General features: G+C 47.5%; 1 protein-coding gene across 1 annotated transcript in view; it reads right to left on the reverse strand.

Moving 5' to 3' along the window:
* AP1S1 (adaptor related protein complex 1 subunit sigma 1) overlaps nucleotides 1-22,591 on the reverse strand; it is a 339,237-nt gene that overhangs the window by 293,288 nt on the left and 23,358 nt on the right. The gene's annotated exons all lie outside the window — the stretch shown is intronic.

Here is a 22,591-nt window from a genome sequence, read left to right on the forward strand (position 1 = left end):
GGTCACCACAAGATACAGGGCATAAAGACCTCACTGATAAAACAGGTTTTTGTAGCAGGACAAGTCTCGGACAAAACTCCTCAGACACCGAGTTAAAGAAGAAAGGGCTTTACTCTGCGGGAGCTTCAGCAAGACTCACGTCTCCAACAACCAAGCTCTCTGCGTGAGCAATTCCTGTCCCTTTTAAGGGCTCACAACTCTAAGGGGGTGCACGTGAGAGGGTCGTGATCGATTGAGCAAGCAGGGGGTACGTGACTGGGGGCTGCATGCACCAGTAATTAGAATGGAACAGAACAGGACAGGGATTTTCACAGTGCTTTTCCATACAACGTCTGCAATCTATAGATACCATAACTGATTAGGCCAGGGGTCGATCTTTAATGACCAGGCCCAGGGTGTGGCTCCAAGCTGTCTGCTTGTGGATTTCATTTCTGCCTTTTAGTTTTTACTTCTTCTTTCTTTGGAGGTAGAAATTGGGCATAAGACAATATGAGGGGTGGTCTCCTCCCTTAGTTTCAGTAAAGAAGCCGGCCAAAACCCACCAAAACCAAGATGGCGACGAGAGTGACCGCAGGTCGTCCTCACTGCTACACTCCCACCAGCGCCATGACAGTTTACAAATGCCACGGCAACGTCAGGAAGTTACGCTATATGGTCTAAAAAGAGGAGGCATGAATAATCCACCCCTTGTTTGATGTGTAATCAAGAAATAACCATAAATTCGCCAACCAGCCACCCTCGGGGCTGCTTTGTCTATGGAGTAGCCATTCTTTTATTTCTTTATTTTCCTAATAAACTTGCTTTCACTTTACGGACTCACCCTGACCTTTCCTGTAACACCTCTACCATAAACCTCGCACCAAGTACCCACAAGAGCAGTCCCAAGCTATTGGCAGGGTGGGGAAAGCAAGAACATGGGAAGAGATCTTGCTTTGAGAGCCCCCAACTAAATGGGGGTTTCAGTAGCAGAGCAGCTAGTAACCCTGCTTTAATGGGAAATGAAGGGCGTGGTGTTTGCAGTGTCTCCTTCATGGGATGCTTCTTTTGTTAGCAGCAGCGAATCCATACGGGTCTGCAGCAATTCAATTCTTGCCTCCTTGAAGGAAATAATTCATCTGAGGGGCATAAGGCAGAGTGAGAGACTGAGGCAAGGTTTTGAGCAGGAATCAGAGTTTATTAAAAAGTTTTTTTTTTTTTTTTTTTTGAGACGGAGTCTCGCTGTGTCTCCCAGGCTGGAGTGCAGTGGCGTGATCTCGGCTCACTGCAAGCTCCGCCTCCCGGGTTCACGCCATTCTCCCGCCTCAGCCTCCCAAGTAGCTGAGACTACAGGCGCCCGCCACCACGCCCGGCTAGTTTTTTTTTGTATTTTTAGTAGAGACGGGGTTTCACCATGTTAGCCAGGATAGTCTCGATCTCCTGACCTTGTGGTCCACCCGCCTCGGCCTCCCAAAGTGCTGGGATTACAGGCTTGAGCCACCGCGCCCGGCCTATTAAAAAGTTTTTATAACAGGAATGAGGCCGGACGCGGGACAGCTCACGCCTATAATCCCAGCACTTTGGGCGGCCGAGGTGGGCAGATTGGTTGAGGCCAGGAGTTCAAGACCAGCCTGGCTAACATGGTGAAACCCCCTCTCTACCAAAAATATAAAAATTAGCTGGGGCCGGGCGCGGTGGCTCATGCCTGTAATCCCAACACTTTGGGAGGCTGAGGCAGGCAGATCACGAGGTCAAGAGATCGAGACCATCCTGGCCAAGATGGTGAAACCCCGTCTCTACTAAAAATACAAAAAAAAAAATTAGCTGGGCATGGTGGTGTGTGCCTGTAATCCCAGCTACTTGGGAGGCTGAGGCAGGAGAATTGCCTGAACCCAGGAGGCAGAGGTTGCAGTGATCCGAGATCATGCCACTGCCCTCCAGCCTGGCAACACAGTGAGACTTCATCTCAAAAAAAATTAACTGAGTGTTCTGGTGGGAATGTGTAATCCCAGCTATTTGGGAGGCTGAGGCAGGAGAATCACTTGAACCTGGGAGTTGGAGGTTGCAGTGAGCTGAGATCTCTCCACTGCACTCCAGCCTGCGCAACAGAGCAAGACTCCATCAAAAACAAAACAAAAAATAAATACCACTTAAACTCTGCCATGTTGCCTCTTAGCGCACATGCTTGAACCCACTTACCCAACTCCTGAGATCTTATCGGGAAGCAGCTGATCACCAGCCTCAGGTGTTTTCTATCTATTGGGAAACTGCCTTTCCCTGGCGCCAGCTACAACCAATTATTATTTTAGAAAGACAGTTTAACAACCACCTGACCACCACCTAGTTGTCACTTGACATTCCTGAGGAAGGGAACAGGGCATCCTCTCCTACCCTGCTCATGTCTGCCTAGATATCTACTTTAACATAACCAGCCACAGCAGGCCCACGATACGGGGGAGTGGGGCAAGCAAGAACATGGAGAGACACCCTGCTTTAAGAGCTACATGGGGGTCTCAGTAGCAGAGTGGCTAGCAAACCTGCTTTAAGGAGAAATGAAGGGAAGCTGGGCGTAGTGTTCACAGCAGGCTTTTCACAGGATACTTATTTACCAGGTGGATGGCCTAATGCTTAGGGATCCCGAAAGGTTCCTCACTCGGGAAACTTGCTGATACCGGCAGATGCCCTCGTGGCTTTTGTGTGACCCACCATGTCCAGTTTATGCCTGCTGGATGGTCTCTGTGGCTCTGGGAGTCCAATCTTGTGTTCCCCCAGGCACCCCAGGGAAAACCCAGCCTCAGATTTCCCCTGGTTCTTCAGATGGAAGTCGCAAATACAGGAAAGCACTTTTACTGGAAACAGGTCCTGATCCAGTCCCCAGGAGAGGGTTCTTGGATCTTGTGCAAGAAAGAATTTGGAAGGGCCGGGCGCGGTGGCTCACGCCTGTAATCCCAGCACTTTGGGAGGCCAAGGTGGGCGGATCACGAGGTCAGGAGATCGAGACCATCCTGGCTAACATGGCGAAACCCCGTCTCTACTAAAAATACAAAAAATTAGCTGGGCTTGGTGGCGGGGACCTGTAGTCCCAGTTACTCTGGAGGCTGAGGCAGGAGAATGGCGTGAACCCGGGAGGTGGAGCTTGCAGTGAGACGAGATCGCACCACTGCACTCCAGCCTGCGCGACAGAGCGAGACGCCGTCTCAAAAAAAAAAAAAAAGAATTTGGAGTGAGTCCACAGAGTGAAGTGAAAGCAGGTTTATTACAGAAGTGAAGAAACAGGAGAATGGCTACTTTACAGAGCAGCCCCGATGGCTGCTGGTTGGCTATTTTTGTTTCGTTTTGTTATTTTTTGGTCTTTTTTTGTTTGTTTGTTTGTTTGTTTGTTTTGTTGGTTGGCTATTTTTTAATGGTTATTTATTGATCATATGCTAAAGAAGGGGTGGATTATTCATGAGTTTTCCAGAAAAGGGATAGGAATGTCCCAGAACTGAGAATTCCTCCCCGTTTTAGACCATATAGGGTAACTTCTGGGCATTGCCACGGCATTTGCAAACTGTCACAGCACTGGTAGGAGTGCCATTTAGCAAGCTAATGTATTATAATTAGCATATTATGAGCAGTGAGGACAGCCAGAGGTCACTCTTGTTGCCATCTTGGTTTTGGCGAGTTTTGGCCAGCTTTTTTTTGAGACGGAGTCGCTCTGTCGCCCAGGCTAAAGTGCAATGGCGCAATCTCAGCTCACTGCAGCCTCCACCTCCAAGGTTTAAGTGATTCTCCTGCCTCAGCCTCCTGAGTAGCTGGGATTACAGGGGTCCGCCACTACGCCAGGCTACTTTTTTGTATTTTTAGTAGAGACGGGGTTTCTCTATGTTGGCCAGGCTGGTGTCAAGCTCCTGACCTTGTGATTCGCCTGCCTCGGCCTCCCAAAGTGCTGGGATTACAGGCATGAGCCACCGTACCTGGCCATGGCTGGCATTTTTTTTTATTGCATTCTGTTTTATTAGGGTCTTTGTAACCTGTATCCTGTGACGTGCTGTGTCATCCTGTGACTAAGAATGCCTAACCTCTTGGGATACAGCCCAGCGGGTCTCAGCTCATTCTACCCCACTCAAGATGTGGTCGCTCTGGTTCAAATGCTTCTGACACCATCACAACAGGAAACAAATTCAAAGATTTCTTTCTATTATCATTATCATTATTTTATAGAGATGGAGTCTCACCATGTTGCCCAGGCTGGTCTTGAACTCCCGGGCTCAAGTGATCCTCCTGCCTCGGCCTCCGAAAGTGCTGGGATTAAAGAAATGAACCACTGTGCCTGGCCCCAAAGATTTTTTACAGACAATAAATAAGTGCCTTCTAGGTATGGAGGGCACCATGAGTCAGGAGGGCACCGTGAGTTGGGAGAGCAATCCTCCATCCCCAGATCAAGTAGAGAGAGAGAGAGAATAGGAGTAGAGTGAAGTGGAGAGAGCATGTAGCAACTAGCAATACATATAGAGAGAGGGGAATACAGTGCCAGTCACTTGAAGTTCAAGGGCAGATGTCTAAATGCTCCATTTAAAGAAAGTGGTGGGGGCTGGCGCGGTGGCTCACGCCTGTAATCCCAGCACTTTGGCATGCCGAGAGGCCGAGGCGAGTGGATCACTTGAGGAGAGGAGTTCGAGACTTGAAGTCAGGAGTCCGAGGCTTGGGCAACATAGCAAGACTCTGTCTCAGGAAAAAAAAAAAAAAAAAAAAAAAAACCTCGTGAAGGTAGAGAGTTTGAGACCTGGCCAGCATGGTGAAACCCCGTCTCTACTAAAAATATAAACATTAGCTGGGCATGGTCACTTGTGCCCATAGTCCCAGCTACTCAGGAGACTGAAGCAGGAGAATTGCTTGAACCTGGGAAGTGGAGGTTGTAGTGAACCGAGATCGCACCATTGCACCCCAGCCTAGGCAACAGAGCGAGACTCGGTCTCAAAATAAAGGAAGGAAGGGAGGAAGGGAGGAAGGGAGGAAGGGGCGGGAATTCAGGGAGCCCAGCCTGCCAGGTGGGAGAGGCGCCTCTAAGTTCATACTCTGGCTACCAGCTTGGCCCATGTGGATGTGGTGATCTACTTCTAAAGTCTAGCCTGCAACCTTTGGTCTGTTGTTCCTAACACCACAGACCTAGGCATGAGACCTTGTGCATATTCCATGGATATCGTTCGAATGGTGTAGATATTAAAGGCTATCAGAGAAGTCTGGGCTACGTGCTGTGCTGAGTAAGGCCTTGGATGAGCGTAAACAGTTGAAGAATATGAAGGCACCCAGTGTGACCTGAAATCCCACATACAGTCACCCACTCCACCGCCTACGGTGGGGCCAAGGGAACAGATCAATTCTGGACCTAGAGCAGAGTGGAATGACGCTGTCACACACTGGCATGGCTTCTAGATTGGCTTGCACATTGCCAGAGTTTCTTTTAGGGATGGATGTGAGGGGGTGTACATTTGAGCAGAGAGCAAGCAGCATACTAAGATCATAGCCTATGCAGGCAGGGAGTTCAGAAAGAAAAGTAGAAATGTCCTGTGTCCATTTGTGTCTCAGGAGAGGCAAATCCACGGGCGTGACCTGAGTTTGCTACCCAAGGAGTGAAGGTTTAGTGTAAGGGGTGAAGTCATCTCCAGTGTCAAGGCCCTGGGTTGGGGTGATGTCGTCTGAGATGATGGCATCTCCAGCAGTGAGATTTTGGCATGTGGGATGGGGCTCCTTTCTTCTTCTTCTTTTTTTTTTTTTTTGGAAGCAGGATCTCCCTCTGTCACCCAGGCTGAAGTGGCGCTATCATGGTTCACTGTAGCCTCAACCTCCAGGGGTCAAGCAATCCTCCTGCCTCAGTCTCCCGAGTAGCTGGGACAACAGCCATTCACCACCATGCCCAGCTCATTATTTTTTTTTTTTATAGAGGCAGGGGTCTCACTGTGTTGCCCAAGCTGGTCTTAAATTCCTGGCCTAAAGCAATCCTCCCACCTTGGCCTCCCAAAGTGCTGGGATTACAGGGCGTGAGCCACCACATCCGGCCTAGTGCATTTTTTGAAAGGTTAAAGTTAGAACCTACATTGTGGAAGCACAAAACCCAGTGTCCTGTTTTATATTTTTGTTATATGAATTTTGAATTTCCAGTTGAATCAAACTATAGAAAATATATTGTATACTCAATTTGTCTGTTTATATTTATATTAAAATATTATCTATGTATTATATGTATATTATATGTAATACATTATATGTATTATATATACGTATACAAATACATATATACATAAATACATATATACAAATACATATATACGTAATACAACTATACGTATTATATTTATATCACGTATATTATGTATGTATATTTTATACGTATACATAATTTAGTCACCTTTTATTTTCTCCCTGTACCTACAGGTTTCCTCATTAATCAATAAGTAATCTAGAGCTAACATTATGTTTGTTAGACCTAGTGTTTGCTCAATACTTAAAGTTTAAAGTTCTCCTTTTTTTCTTGGACTTTTAACCTCCTGAAGCAGCAGTCTCATTCTCTCTCTCTCTCTTTTTTTTTTTTTTCTTGAGACAGAGTTTCACTCTTGTTGCCCAGTCTAGTGTGCAATGGCGATTACAGGCTCCTGCCACCATGCACAGCTACTTTTTGTATTTTTAGCAGAGACAGGGTTTCACCATGTTGGTCAGGCTGGTCTCAAACTCCTAACCTCGTGATCCGCCCACTTCAGCCTCCCAAACTGCTGGGATTACAGGCGTGAGCCACTGTGCCCGGCCTCTTTTTTTTCTTTTTTTCTTCCTTTAGCTTTTGAGCCACCTGAAGCCTGAGTTCTTTGTCTCTGGCTGACAAGAGGGAAAGTGGGAAGAGAAAGAAAGGGGCTCTGTGTCTCCAACCAGCAGCCTCTCTGGGGACGCCCCCCACTGCAAAATAATCAGTACCTTTTTTCCTCCTTTTTTCTTTTTTTTTTTTTTAGTAAAATCTGTAGAACTACTTGTAATTCTAGGTGGCTAAATTTTTTTTTTTCTCTCCTCCTGCTCTCTTTGGATGTTTACCGGACAAGCTCATGGTGGGCCGAGTAGCATCTGTTGCGAGCAGCAAGTAGTCTTTGTTCCCATTTCTTGGTCCTGCTGATTATCTTTTTTTTTTCTTTTTCTTTTTTGTTTTTGAGACAGCCTCGCTCTGTCACCCAGGCTGGAGTGCAGTGGCACAATCTCAGTTCACTGCAACCTCCGCCTCCTGGGTTCAAGCAATTCTTCTGCCTCAGCCTCCCAAGTAGCTGGGATTATAGGAGCCCACCACCACACCCAGCTAATTTTTTGTATTTTCAGTAGAGACCAGGTTTCACCATGTTGGCCAGGCTGGTCTCGAACTTCTGACCTCAGGTGATCCACCCGCCTCAGCCTCCCAAAGTGCTGGGATTACAGGCAAAAGCCACCGTGCCCCACCACCTTTTTCTTCTTTTTTTTTTTTTTTTTTTTTTTTTTTTTTGAGATAGGGTCTCATTTTGTTACCCAGGTTGGAATGCAGTTGTGCTATCACAGCTCACTGCAGCCTCAACCTTCTGGGTTCAAGCAATCCTCCTGTCTCAGCCTCCTGGGTAACTGGGATTACAAGCATGCACCACCAGGCCCGGCTTAATTTTTTTTATTTTTCTGTACAGACAGAGTTTCACCATGTTGCCCAAACTGGTCTCAAACTCCTGGGCTCAAGCAATCCTCCAGCCTCAGCTTCCCAGAGTGCTGGGATTACAGGCATGAGCCACCTCACCCAGCCTGATTATCTTGATCTAGGTATTTACTTAAGAGAAATGAAATGTATACACACACACAAGTTTTGAGTGTACTCAAAATTAGTACTACTTTCTGCCGTACCAATTATAATAGCTAAAAATTAAGAAGGGAGGCTATCAGATAGATAATTTTGGTATATCCATACAATGGAATCCTATTTGGCAATAAGAAGGAATGAAATATACATGAACTGACTTGGAAGAATTGCAACAACATTAGGATAGTGAAAAAAGTCAAATGGCAATATGACTATTCTATTTATAAAAAATTCTGGAAGAGGGCAGCTGGGCGCAGATGGGAGAGGTGCCTCTAAGTTCTCAGCCAGTGAGACACATGCCTGTAATCCCAGCACTTTGGGAGGCCGACGGGGGCAGATTATTTGAGATCAGGAGTTTAAGACCATCCTGGCCAACATGGTGAAACCCCATCTCTACTAAAAATACAAAAATTAGTCCGGGCATGGTGGCTCACGCCTGTAATCCTAGCACTTTCGGAGGCCGAGGCGGGCGGATCACGAGGTCAGGAGATTGAGACCATCCTGGCTAACACGGTGAAACCCCGTCTCTACTAAAAATACAAAAAATTAGCCGGCCTTGGTGGCGGGCACCTGTAGTCCCAGCTACTCTGGAGGCTGAGGCAGGAGAACGGGGTGAACCCGGGAGGCGGAGCTTGCAGTGAGCCAAGATCAGGCCACTTTACTCGAGCCTGGGCGACAGAGCGAGACTCCACCTCAAAAAAAAAAAAAAAAAATACAAAAATTAGCTGGGCGTGATGGTGGGTGCCTGTAATCTGAACTACTTGGGAGGCTGAGGCAGGAGAATCCCTTGAACCCAGGAGGCAGAGGCTGCAGTGAGCCGAGATCACACCCCTGCACTTCAGCCTGGGTGTCAGAGCAAGACTCCATCTCAAAAAAAAAAAAAAAAGCAAGAAAAGAAAAAGAAAATGGGTGAGTGATTCTCCGGGGCCAGGGATCAAGGAAGGAAATTTCTTCGGTAAAGGGGCAAAATAAAACATTTTGGGGCAGTGTCGGGGGTTCTGGAACTGTTCTATACCCTGTTTGTGGTGGTGGTCACATGACCGTATACATTTACCAATTTTCATCGAACTGTAGACTAAAAATGAATGAAGTTTACTGTAGGCAAGTTACACCTTGATCAAGCTAGAGAAAACTCTCTTAGTCCCATCTTTCTGAAAAATAGCTTGGTAGTATGTAACGAGAGCCATAAAACCCATCACAACCTTTAATATGATGGGAACACGTTGTAAGTTATCAGTGCAAAAAACTGGAGGGGTTGAGGATGAAGACATGCAGAGATCTAAAAACACAGCAACATCATTCAAAACAAAAAGAACATACCGGGCACAGTGGCTCACACCTGTAACCCCAAGACTTTGGGAGGCCGAGGTGGATGGATCATCTGAGTCAGGAGTTCGAGACCACCCTGGCCACTATGGTAAAACACCGTCTCTACTAAAAATACAAAAATTAGCCAGGCGTGGTACTGCACACCTGTAATCCCAGCTACTTAGGAGGCTGAGGCAGGAGAATTGCTTGAACCCAGGAGATGGAGGTTGTGGTGAGCCAAAATCCTGCCACTGCACTCCAGCCTGGGCAACAGAGCAAGACTCTGTCTCAAAAAAAAAAAAAAAAAAAGGAAGAACCTGTGGAGGTAGAGAGTAGACTGACAGTTACCAGAGTTTAGGGAGAGGGCAGTGAAGAGAGGGTGGTTGATAGCTACAAAAACACAATTACGTAGAAGAAATAGGTGGCACACAGTGACTCACACCTTAATCTTAGCACTTTGGGAGGCTGAGGCAGGCAGATCACCTGAAGTCAGGAATTCAAGACTAGCCTGGCCCACATGGTGAAACCTCATCTCTACTAAAATCACAAAAATTAGCCGGGCGTGGTGGCGCATGCCTGTAATCCCAGCTACTCAGGAGGCTGAGGCAGGAGAATCACTTGAGCCCGGCAGGAGAGGTTGTAGTGAGCCAAGATTGCGTCATTGCACCTCAGCCTGGGTGACAGAGCAAGACTCAGTCTAAAAAAATAATAATAATAAATAGGATATTGAAAAACACAGGAAGCAAAAAACAAAGTCATCCACAATCACCAGCATTTTACAGCTTGACATTCCTTCTAGGGTCCTGGGTGTAAGCAGAACAGCCAATCTTATGGGACTGAGATCACACAATACATATTATGCTTTTTCATGCATCATGAATATTTACCCATTCAAAACCTCAAGCTATGTGAGCATTTTCGTAACCAAGAATACACACCACCAACTCAATCTGTTAAGGAAAAAAAATGCAATCCTGCTTTTCTTGAGACAAAAATTTCATAGAAGACAAAAATGGCAATGGGCGTCTAGATAAAAAGCATTGGCAGAGTTCTGATTAAAAGACTGCATTTCCTGGCCGGGCGAGGTGGCTCAAGCCTGTAATCCCAGCACTTTGGGAGGCCGAGACGGGTGGATCACGAGGTCAGGAGATCGAGACCATCCTGGCTAACCCGATGAAACCCCGTCTCTAGTAAAAAATACAAAAACTAGCCGGGCGAGGTGGCGGGCGCCTGTAGTTCCAGCTACTCGGGAGGCTGAGGCAGGAGAACGGCGTAAACCCAGGAGGCGGAGCTTGCAGTGAGCTGAGATCCCACCACTGCACTCCAGCCTGGGCAACAGAGCCAGACTCCGTCTAAAAAAAAAAAAAAAAAAAAAAAAAAAAAAGACTGCATTCCCTTAATGCTCCCTTAAAATAAAAATGTAGACCAGACACAGTGGCTCACTTCTATAATCACAGCACTTTGGGAGGCTGAGGAGGGCAGATTGCTTGAGCTCACAAGTTTGAGACCAGCCTGGGCAACATAGCAAGACCCCTTCTCTAAAAAATTGCAAAAATTAGCCTGGCAGGGTGGCACACACCTGTAGTCCCAGCTACTGGGGAGGCTGAGGTGGGAGGCTCACTTGAGCCCAGGAGTTTGAGGCTGCAGTGAGCTATGATCGTGCCACTGTACTACAGCCTGGGTGACAGAGCAAGACCTTGTCCCTCAAAAAGAAAAAAATAGATTTGGAGATTTGGAGAAAAGTAGATCTTTATAGAGCCAAACACCTTTTTATTTATTTATTTATTTAGAGACGTAGTCTCGCTGTGTTGCCCAGGCTGGCAGGGCAGTGGTGTGATCTCAGCTCACTGCAACCTCTGCCTCCTAGATTCAAGCTATTCTCCTGCCTCAGTCTCCCAAGTAGTTGGGATTACAGGTGCCTGCCACCACGCTCAGATAATGTTTTGTATTTTTTAGCAGAGACAGGGTTTCGTCATGTTGGCCAGGCTGGTCTTGAACTCCTAACCTCAGGTGATCCACCCGCCTCGGCCTCTCAAAGTACTGGGATTACAGGCATAAGCCACCACACCTGGCCTTTTTTTTTTTTGAGACAGAGTCTCACTCTGTCACCCAGGCTAGAGTGCAGTGGCGCGATCTCGGCTCACTACAGCCTCCACCTCCCAGGTTCAAGTGATTTTCCTGCCTCAGCCTCTTGAGCAGCTGGGATTACAGGCGCCCACCACCACGCCCGGCTAATTTTTGTATTTTTAATAGAGACGGGGTTTCACCATGTTGGCCAGGCTGGTCTCACACTCCTGACCTCAGGTGATCCACCTACCTCGGCCTCCCAAATGGTGGATTACAGGCATAAGTCACTGCACCTGGCCTTAAATTCTTATTTAAATTTATTAAATTTATTCTTATTTAAATTTTTTATTCCTCAATTTCTTTCTATAAATTCAGAGTATCTGCCAGAACATTCAAGAATCATAATTTTGGCAACCCATATGGCAACCTTATGTGTCTCACAATTAAAGCACAATGTTTTGAGTGTTGAAAAGACCAAATACGTTGATTCACACTCATAGTTGCAAAACAAATGTGTTAGGCTGTTCTTGCATTGCTATAAATGCCTAAGACTGGGTGATTTATAAAGAAAAGAGGTTTATTTGGCTCACGGTTCTGCAGGCTGTACAGGAAGCATGGCACCAGCATTTGCTTCTGGTGAGGACCTCGGGAAGCTTCCACTTATAGGGAAAGTTGAAGGGGAGCTGGCATGTCACAGGGCAAGAGAGAGCGCAGGAGGGAGGTGCCACACTCTTTTAAACAACCAGATCCCACCCACTATTGCAAAAACAGCACCAAGGGGCTGGCACTGAACCATTCATGAGAGATCCACCCCCATGAGCCAAATACCTCCAACCAGGCTCATCTCCAACACTGGAGATTACATCTCGACATGCAATCTGGAAAGGACAAACAACCAAACTATATCAACAAATGAAGGCTAGAGAAATACAAGGACTGAAGGACATCCTGGTTACAATTCCTACATTTAAGTCACGTTGACATGTAACATAGTATTGTACAACAGAATTTTTAAATCTTATTTGCCATGCCTTAGAATCTTTTTCTTTTGAGACAGAGTCTCATTCTGTTGCCCAGGCTGGAATGCAGTGGCACAATCTCGGCTTACTGCAACCTCTGCCACCCAGGTTCAAGCAATTTCCCTGCCTTGGCCTCCCAAATAGCTGGGATTACCAGCGCCCACCATCATGCCCGGCTAATTTTTGTAATTTTAGTAGAGACAGTGTTTCACCATGTTGGCCAGGCTGGTCTCAAAATCCCGGCCTCAAGTAATCTGCCCACCTCAGCCTCCCAAAGTGCTGGGATTACAGGTGTGAGCCACCTCTCTCAGCCAGAATCCTTTCCAAATTAAAAATCAAACACAAACCCCACAGAACCGCATTTGTTTGGCATTGCCCTAGTAATATGTGCATCTTGGGTACAAGTGTCAAAATTGCTAAAGCTCTATCTGCAATTTTACATTTTAAGATGCTTCCAGCTGGGCACGGTAGCTCACGCCTGTAATCCCAGCACTTTGGGAAGCCGAGGCAGGTGGATCACTTCAGGTCAGGAGTTCGAGACTAACCTGACCAACATGGTGAAACCTTGTCTCTACTAAAAATACAAAATTAGCCAGGCATGGTGGCACATGCCTGTAATCCCAGCTACTCAGGAGGCTGAGGCAGGAGAATTGCTTGAACCCGGGAGGCAGAGATTGCAGTGAGCTGAGATTGCACCATGGCACTCCAGCCTGGGCAACAGGAGCAAAACTCCTGTTGTCTCAAACAAACAAACAGAAAAAAGAAGCTTCCGGTTGGGTGTCCTGGTTCACACCTGTAATCCCAACACTGTGGGAGGCTGAGGCGGGTGGATCACCTGAGGTCAGGAGTTCAAGACCAGCCTGACCAAAATGGCGAAACCCGATCTCTACTAAAAATACAAAAATTAGGCGGACATCGTGGCACATGCCTGTAATCCCAGCTACTCGGGAGGCTGACATAAGAGAATCAGTTAAATCCGGGAGGCAGAGATTGCAGTGAGCCAAGATAGCACCATTGCACTCCAGGCTGGGTGACAGGGCAAGGCTCTGTCTCAAAAGAAATAGGAAAAATTAAGTTAATTAAACCCTTAATGCTCACTGAATTAAATATATTAATTTAAAAAATTTTTTTAAATAAAGTAACTGGCCCAGTGCAGTGGCTCATGCCTGTAATCCCAGCACTTTGGGAGACTGAGGCAGGCAGATCACGAGGTCAGGAGTTCAAGACCAGCCTGGCCAACATGGTGAAACCCCGTCTCTACTAAAAATACAAAAATGAGCTGGATGTGGTGACGTGCGTCTGTAATCCCAGCTACTCAGGAGGCTGATGCAGGAGATTCTCTTGAACCCGGGAGGCAGAGGTTGCAGTGAGTCAAGATTGTGCCACTGCACTCCAGCCTGGGTGACAGAGCAAGACTCTGTCTCAAAAATAAATAAATAAATAAATAAATAAATAAATAAATAAATAAATAAAGTAAAGCTAAACTGAAATACCATTCACCTCTTACACAGGACAATATTTTTTGTTTTGTTTTTGGAGTTTGTTGAGACAGGTTCTCACTCTGTCACACAGGCTGGAGTACAGTAGCATGATCATGGATCACTGCAGCCTCAAACTCCTGGGCTCAAGCGATCCTCCCACCTCAGCCTCCCAAGTAGCTGTGACTACAGGCACGAGCCAGCATACTCAGTTAATTTTTTATTTTTTGGAGAGCTGAGAGTCTCACTATGTTGCTCATGCTGGTCTTGAACTCCTGGGCTCAAGTGATCCTCCCACCTCCGCCTCCCAAAGTGCTGGGATTACAGGCATAAGCCACCACATCTAGCCAATTTTATTTTATTTTTAAATATACTATGTTGGCAAACCTATAGGCAACCAATAACTCTTACATATTGCAGGAGGTGGAGACCCAGTAATATTTGCTGAGGAATTTATCCCGGGGATATACTTGCAACATTGCAAAATGATTTGTGCACTAAGTTTGTAATAGCAACTAACTAAAAGAAACTTAAATGCTCATCAGTAGAGGACAAATTAAATTATGTTACTTTTAACCAGGCGAGGTGGCTCACACCTATAATCCCAGCACTTTGGGAGGCCAAGGCAGGTAGATCACCTGAGGTAGGGAGACCATCTTGACCAACATGGAGAAACCCCATCTCTACTAAAAGTAAAAAATTAGGCCGAGCACGGTGGCTCACACCTGTAATCCCAGCACTTTGGGAGGCCAAGGCGGGCAGATCACGAAGTCAGCAGATGGAGACCATCCTGGCTAACATGGTGAAACCCCGTCTCTACTAAAACTACAAAACATTAGCTGGGCGTGGCAGCGGGCGCCCATAGTCCCAGCTACTCAGGAGGCTGAGGTAGGAGAATGGCATGAACCCGGGAGGCAGAGTTTGCAGTGAGCCAAGATCATGCCACTGCACTCCAGTCTGGGCAACAAAGTGAGACTCTGTCTCAAAAATAAATAAATAATAAAAAAAATTAGCCCGGTGTGGTGGCACATGCCTGTAATCTCAGCTACTCAGAAGGCTGAAGCAGGAAACTCTCTTGAACCCAGAAGGTGGAGGTTGCAGTGAGCCAAGATCGCACCGTTGCACTCCAGCCTGGGCAACAAGAGCGAAACTCCGTTTCCAAATAAATAAATAAATAAAATTATGTTACTTTCATACAATATAAAGTATGCAGCTTTTCATTAAAAAGGGAAAAAAATAAAGAACGAGGGCCAGGTGTGGTGGCTCACACCTGTAATCCTAGCACTTTGGGAGGCCGAGGAGGGTGGATCACTTGAGGTCATGAGTTCGAGACCAGCCTGGCCAACATGGAGAAACCCCGCCTCTACTAAAAATGGAAAAATTAGCCAGGTGTGGTGGTGGGCGCCTGTAATCCCAGCTACTTGGGACGCTGAGGCAGGAGAATCGCTTGAACTTGGGGCGGGGGGCGGGTGGTGTGGAGGTTACAGTGATTGGAGATCATGCCACTGTGCTCCAGCCTGGGCGACAGAGCTAAACTCCGTCTAAAAAAAAAAAAAAAAAGAATAGAAAGTCTATGATGTACCAGTCTGGAACTATCCTTAAAATATACTGTTAGCTAGGTTTCTTTTTTTTTTCTAAGTCAAGTACAGAAGAGTGTATAAAGGATGCTACAATTATGTAAAAACATGGATTCGGGGCAGAAAAATATATATTGATGATATACGCATGTACCTGTTTGGGCCACAGAAAAAATGAAGGAAAAAAGTGGGTAATATATGCAATACAGGACCACAGCTAACACTGCTTTAGGAATGAATACTGGGTCGAGGAAGGCAGGGAAGAAGAGAACTTTTCACTTTACACCTTTTCAATTTTATGAATTCACTAACTGTCCAAATAAACAAAATACAGCGTTTTTTGTGGGGTTTTTTTTGTTTTGTTTTTTTGTTTTTTGTTTTTAGGACAGGATTTCCCTCTATCCCCTAGGCTGGAGTGCAGTGGTATAATCTCAGCTCACTGCAGCCTTGACTTCCTAGGCCCAAGCAATCCTCCCACCTCAGCCTCCTGAGTAGCCGGGACCACAGCCACACACCACCACACCCAGCTAATTTTTGTATTTTTTGTAGAGAAGGGGGGTCTCCCTACGTTGCCCAGGCTAATCTCGAACTCCTGGGCTCTAGCGATCCACCCACCTCGGCCTCCCAAAGTGCAGGGATTAAAGGCGTGAGCCACCATGCCTGGCCCAAAATGTAACTTAAAAAAGATATTCCCCAGCCAGGAAATAACTTCTCCCCACTCTTCTAAGATCTTTCCACTCTCATTTCCGGCCACCACTGTTACCTGCAGCACAGACATTTGTAAGTGTGCCCAGGACGAGGATGGGAGGGTGTCACAGCTGAATGAAAGTAAGGAAGCCAGGCGCGGTGGCTCACACCTGTAATCGATTCCAGCTACTCAGGAGGCTGAAGGCAGGAGGATCGCTCAAGCCCAGGGGTTCAAGTTCAGCCTGGGCAACATAGCGAAACCCTGCATCTATCCAAAAAAAAAAAAATTAGCCAAGCTTGGTGGCATGGGTCTGTAGTCCCAGCTACTCAGGAAGCTGAGGCCAGAGGATCCTTTGAGCTCAGGAGGTCAAGGCTACAGTGAGCTACAATCACACCACCACACTCCAGCCTGGGTAACAGAGTGAGACCCCCATCTCTTTTTTCAAAATTAAAAATTAAAAAATAAAGGAGGAGGAGTCCAGCCCTAGATGCAGAGAGGCCCCAGATGCTCTGAGCTGATCCATTTTCTGCTGTAGTTCCCATGTGTCAATGGCACAAAGCTTCCCAGCACAGCCCCAGCCCCAGTCCCCACCCCCACCCTGGCCCTGCTGGGCACCTCTCTAGTGAGGAGCGGAGGAAGCACCTGCCCACATGCCGCCACTCCAGGACCCCGGGGCTCCCCACCCTCCACTGTGGCAGAGCCGCAGTCTCTAAGTAAGTTAGGGAGAGGAAGGGTAGGGAAACGGGGCAGGCACAGTGAAGGACTAGGAAGTAATTGTCATCTCAAGATTTAAACCCAGGCCAGGCGCAGTGGCTCACGCCTGTACTCCCAACACTTCGGGAGTCCGAGGCAGGCAGATCACAAGGTCAGGAGTTTGAGACCGGCCTGGCCAACATGGCAAAACCCCATCTCTACAAAAAATACAAAAATTAACCAGGCGTGGTGGTGTGTACCTGTAATTCCAGCTACTCAGGAGGCTGAGGCAGGAGAATTGCTTGAACCCGGGAGGCGGAGGTTGCAATGAGGGGAAATCGCACCACTGAACTCCAGCCTGGGCAACAGAGTGAGACTCTGTCTCAAAAAAAAAAAAAAAAGGGAGGAAGAACTTGGGGGAGAATGGGAGGCAGAAGAGAATCATCTCCCAGGAAGCACAGAGACTCGGGCAGGGACCCCCACCCTGTAACCATGCACACACCCCACACCCCTCTCCTTGGAAGGAGGGGCCAGGAGAGCCCGAGAGACTCTAGGAGTTGATTTTCCGGAAGTCACAGGAGTGAGTCGCTATGAAACAACCCAGCCCATCCGGGTCAGAGTTCTCACCCAAAGTCCAAAGTCTGCAATTTACCAGCTAATGAAACGAAACAAACTCTGTATCATCAGCTATATATAACACCTCTGGGCATTAGTTTCAGTTTCCCAGCTGTTAAATTGTACTAAGAATAGCCTGGGTGTGGTGGCTCATGCCCATAATCCCAGGACTTTGGGAGGTCAAGGCAGGTGGATGAGCTGAGGTCAGGAGTTGGAGACCAGCCTGGCCAACAAGGTGAAACCCCGTTACTAGTAAAAATAGAAAAATCAGCTGGGCGTGATGGTAGGCACCTGTAATCCCAGCTACTCAGGAGGCTGAGACAGGAGAATCACTTGAACCCAGGAGGTAGTGAGCCAAGATCACACCATTGCATTCCAGCCTGGGCGACAGATTGAGATTCTGTCTCAAAAAAAAAAAAAAAAATTGTAATGAAAATACAGCCTACCGCATTGGAGCTGGGCGCAGTGGCTCATGCCCATAATCCCAACACTTTGGGAGGCCAAGGTGGGCAGAGCTCCTGAGGTCAGGAGTTTGAGACCAGCCTGGCCAACCTGGTGAAACTCCGTCTCTACTTAAAATACAAAAAAATTAGCCGGGCATGGTGGTACACACCTGTAATCCCAGCTACTCGGGAAGCTGAGGCAGGAGAATCACTTGAACCTGGGAGGCAGAGGTTGCAGTGAGCCAAGATCGTGCCATTGCACTCCAGCCTGGGGGACAAAAGTGAGACTTGGTCTCAAAAAAAAAAAAAAAGAAAGAAAATACATCCTACCCCATTTGAATGCTACAAGTGGGAATTAAATGAGATGATATTTAGCAAAGCATTCAGCAAGCAGCTGGCAAACAAGCTCTTCTTCTCTGTACATGCTACTGTGAAAGCAACATTGAATCTGGGCTTCTCTTCCACTCCACCCTGTTGTCCCCAATGTTGTAGACGTTTAAGGGATCCAGCTGGCCACTGGGCCAACCTCACAGCCAGCCTGCACTGTCCCCAAGCTATGTGGCAGAATTCCAAACCGGTCCTCCTCATTTCTGCACCAATCTTGTGCTAAATACTCAGTGTCCCTGGAACCCCAGCCAAGGTCATCTGTGGAACCTGTGCTTCCGGCATGGCTCTCACTTGGCCACTTGATACCTGCAGGGCAGCCAGGAGTGACCAGGAGCTCTTTGGGTGTCAAACATCTATAGCACCTCACCAGCTGTTCCCAAGAAGCCATTCAAGATGCATTGCTAACATTTAAACTGAAAACCGAGTCAGGGTTCGCTGGAACCTGTGAGACCAGGATCTGAGCAGCCAGTTAGCCCAGCATGCCAGGGACCGTGTCAGATGGATGTCGGGTCATACCAGGGAAGATGAGTGGCAACGTGGAGTTCAATGTACTACTGGTGAATTAAATTACATATTTCACTCCTTTCAGAAGCACTCATATTCATGGGCAGAAAGGAATGCCAAGAAAAGTACTGATCAGTTCTGATGGCCAGGCACAGTGGCTCACGCCTGTAATCCCAGCACTTTGGGAGGCAGAGGCGGGAGGATGACTTGAGCCCAGGAGTTCAAGACCAGCCTGGGCAACATAGCAAGACCCCATCTCTACAAATTAATAAAATATTTAAAAATTAGCTGGGCGTGGTGGTGCCACCTGTGGCCCCAGCTATTCAGAAGGCTGAAGTAGGATTACTGCTTGAGCCCAGGACTTCAAGGCTGCCATGAGATATGATCACACCATTGCACTCCAACTGCAGGTGACAAAATGAGACCAAAAAAACAAAAACAAAAACAAAACACACACAAAAAACACCTGAGCACAAGGGTATGCCACCCCTGCTCCACTCTACCCCCCGCCAGAAAAGAGGCTCAACTAAGAAAAGGTTATTTGGCAAATTCCATGGGAAATACTGTACACTCATTAAATATTTAACAAAATTGTGAAAACAAAGTAAGACTTTGTAGAGACAAGCTATAAAAAATGTGTGAAATGCTCATAGCTAGCAAGAGAGAAAAGGGTAAAAAGGATGGATAAGCCACAAAGAGAAATCTTCCCATCCTGTGTAGGATGACGTAACTTGAATCCAGCAGGAAGACTGGCCCAACATTAAGTAGGGGACATAGGAAGGGGTGGGCAGATGGAGGAAAGTCCTTTGTGTGGCCTCAGGCTCCCAATTCTGCCAGGTTACAATCTCAGTTAATGGGGGATTAGGCAAAGGCTCATCATTAAAGGAAGAGTTCAGCTGGGTATGGTGGCTCAGGCCTGTAATCCCAGCACTTTGGGAGGCCGAGGCAGGTGGATCACTTGAGGCCAGGAGTTTGAGACCAGCCTGGCCAGCATGGTGAAACTCCATCTCTACTAAAAATACAAAAAATTAACCAGGCATGGTGATGCGCACCTGTAATCCCAGCTACTCAGGAGGCTGAGGCAGGAGAATCGCTTGAACCTGGGAGGTGGAGGTTGCAGTGAGCCAAGATCGCACCACTGCACTCCAGTCTGGGGCAACAGAGTGAGACTCTGTCAAATAAATAAATAAATATATAAATAAATAAATAGGAGATACTCTTCTTCAGCCCCTCCTCCTTCCTGCTGGCTGGAATGTAGATGTGATTGCTGATGTTCCAGCAGCCAGTCTACGCCATGCAGTGGAAGTCACAAGCTGAAGATGGTGCAGTAACAAGATGCTGTGTAAGAAGCAACAAGGTTCTGTGTAAAGAAGCCTGGACCGTGACATTGAGGGCACCATGCCAACCCTGCATGACCCATTTCTGGGTCTTTTTTTTCTTTTTTTTTTTGAGACAGAGTCTCCCTCTGTTACCTGAGCTGGAGTGCAGTGGTGAGATCTTGGCCCACTGCAATCTCTGCCTCCCAGGTTCAAGCAATTCTCGTGCCTCAGCCTCCCAAGTAGCTAGAAGTACAGGCACGTGCCACCTCACTGAGCTAATTTTTGTATTTTTAGTAGAGACAAAGTTTTACCATGTTGCCCAGGCTGGTCTTAAACTCTTGGCCTCAAGTGATCCTCCCACTTCAGCCTCCCAAGTAGCTAGAACTATAAGTATGCACCACCACACCCAACTATTTATTTTTATTTTTTGTGGAGACAGGGTCTCACTACATTGGCCATGCTGGTCTCATACTGCTGGCCTCAAGTGATCCTCTCTCCTTGTCCTCCCAAAGTTCTGGGATGACAGTCACTGCACCTGGCCTAAGAAATACATTTCTATTATTATTATTATTTTTTTTTTTTTGAGACAGAGTCTCACTCTGTCGCCCAGGCTGGAGTGCAGTGGCGCCATCTCAGCTCACTGCAAGCTCCGCCTCCCGGGTTCACGCCATTCTCCTGCCTCAGCCTCCCGAGTAGCTGGGACTGCAGGTGCCCGCCACCACGCCTGACTAATTTTTTGTTTTTTTTTTTTTTTTTTTTTTTTTTTTGAGACGGAGTCTCGCTCTGTCGCCCAGGCTGGAGTGCAGTGGCCAGATCTCAGCTCACTGCAAGCTCCGCCTCCCGGGTTTAGCCATTCTCCTGCCTCAGCCTCCCAAGTAGCTGGGACTACAGACGCCCGCCACCTCGCCCGGCTAGTTTTTTGTATTTTTTAGTAGAGACGGGGTTTCACCGTGTTAGCCAGGATGGTCTCGATCTCCTGACCTCGTGATCCGCCCGTCTCGGCCTCCCAAAGTGCTGGGATTAGAGGCTTGAGCCACCGCACCCGGCCAATTTTTTGTATTTTTAGTAGAGACAGGGCTTCACCATGTTAGCCAGGATGGTCTCGATCTTCTGACCTTGTGATCCGCCCGCCTCAGCCTCCCAAAGTGCTGGGATTACAGGTGTGAGCCACCACGCCTGGCCTATTATTATTATTTTTGAGACGGAGTTTTGCTCCTGCTGCCCAGGCTGGAGTACAATGGCGTGATCTCTGCTCACTGCAACCTCCGCCTCCCGGGTTCAAGCGATTCTCCTGCCTCAGCCTCCTGAGTAGCTGAGATTACAAGCATGGGCCACCATGTCCAGTTAATTTTTTTGTATTTTTAGTAGAGACGGGGTTTCTCCATGTTGGTCAGGTTGGTCTCGAACTCCCAACCTCAGGTGATCCACCCACCTCGGCCTCTGGGATTACAGGTGATCCACTCCGCCTCAGCCTCCCAAAGTGCTGGGATTATAGGGGTGAGCCACTGCACTCAGACTCTATTATATTTTGTTAAAGCCATTATTTGGTTTTTGGTTTCATACAGCTGAACTGAATATTAACCAATAAATAGAGGAAATAAGAATCTTTTTTGTTAGAAAATGTGGATCAAGGTTTGTAATAGAAGTGGGGTTCCCTGCCAGGCATGGTGGCTCATGCCTGTAATCCCAATACTTTGGGAGGCTGAGGCAGGAGGATCACCTGAGGTCAGGAGACTGAGACCAGCCTGGCCAACATGGTGAAACCCCACCCTGCTAAAAATATAAAAATTAGCCAGGCGTGGTGGCAGGTGCCTCTAGTCCCAGCTACTCAGGAGGTTGCGACAGGAGAATCCTTGAGCCCAGGAGGCAGAGGTTGCAGCGAGCTGAGATGCCGCCATTACACTCTAGCCTGGGCGACAGAGCGAGACTCCGTCTAATAAAAAAAAATTTTTTTTTTTAAATTGGGGCCGGGCGCTGTGGCTCAAGCCTGTAATCCCAGCACTTTGGGAGGCCGAAACGGGCGGATCACGACGTCAGGAGATCGAGACCATCCTGGCTAACACGGTGAAACCCCGTTTCTACTAAAAAATACAAAAAAAACTAGCCGGGCACGGTGGCGGGCGCCTGTAGTCCCAGCTACTCGGGAGGCTGAGGCAGGAGAATGGCGTAAACCCGGGAGGCGGAGCTTGCAGTGAGCTGAGATCTGGCCACTGCACTCCAGCCTGGGCGACAGAGCGAGACTCCGTCTCAAAAAACAAACAAAAAAAAAATTGGGGCTTCCTGCCAAGGTGGGAGACAGAGATAAAAGAGGGGTAGGGGAATTCTCTGAATTGGCGGAACTGGTAGTAGAAGCAAGGCTGATTCCTGGATAAAAAGAAATGGTGAGAGAAGAAATGGGAAAAATCAAGGACATCCCTGCAGTGACAGCTATTGAGGGTGGGGTCCTAGAGGATGCTGGGGAGTTTACTATGCTAGACTATGTAGGGAAAGGCCTCCTGGCTTGACAGGTTAGGTGCCTGTGTTGACAAAGGTTGCTGAGAGCTCAAGGCGAAAAGAGGGATAGTTCCAGGAAATGATAACCCTGGTGATAAACTGTCCCTGCCCTCCCTATCTTCATTGTACAGGCCTAGAAACTTGTGACGACAGAGGTTAGGTGACACCTGCGTGGCACAGTTCGTCTGCA

Source organism: Macaca thibetana, chromosome 3 (assembly GCF_024542745.1).
Source record: "Macaca thibetana thibetana isolate TM-01 chromosome 3, ASM2454274v1, whole genome shotgun sequence".
Taxonomy (NCBI): Eukaryota; Metazoa; Chordata; class Mammalia; order Primates; family Cercopithecidae; genus Macaca; species Macaca thibetana.